The sequence below is a fragment of the Cariama cristata genome, unplaced genomic scaffold, assembly GCF_000690535.1.
Source record: "Cariama cristata isolate BGI_N322 unplaced genomic scaffold, ASM69053v1 scaffold21244, whole genome shotgun sequence".
Taxonomy (NCBI): Eukaryota; Metazoa; Chordata; class Aves; order Cariamiformes; family Cariamidae; genus Cariama; species Cariama cristata.
The window spans coordinates 16,781-17,104 of record NW_009614954.1 but is presented as its reverse complement, the minus strand read 5'-3'; positions in this window follow the sequence as shown (position 1 = coordinate 17,104).

The following is a 324-nucleotide window of genomic DNA, read 5'->3' as shown; positions in this document are numbered from 1 at the left end:
CACGGTGCCCATGACAGCGGCATGGCTGGGTGTTTTTCAAGCCCCCTCCCCTCGATCCCGTTGTGTTTGCAGAGAGATTGTTATAGGGTAACAGAATAAATAGCGTGTTTTCCCGAGGAGTGAATTACACGCCTGCAGAGCAGAGATAATGCGTGAGCAGCCGTTTCCCCCATTGTGAGCGAGGTGACATCTTTTTATGGAACTGTGTACATTTGTATTAGTGCCAATTAATCTGGGGTGATATTATTAGAGATGCGGGGAGAGGAGGTGTCGGCGGAGGAATGTAAATGGGAAAAGCTAAGGCGCTGCCTCGGCCATATTTTA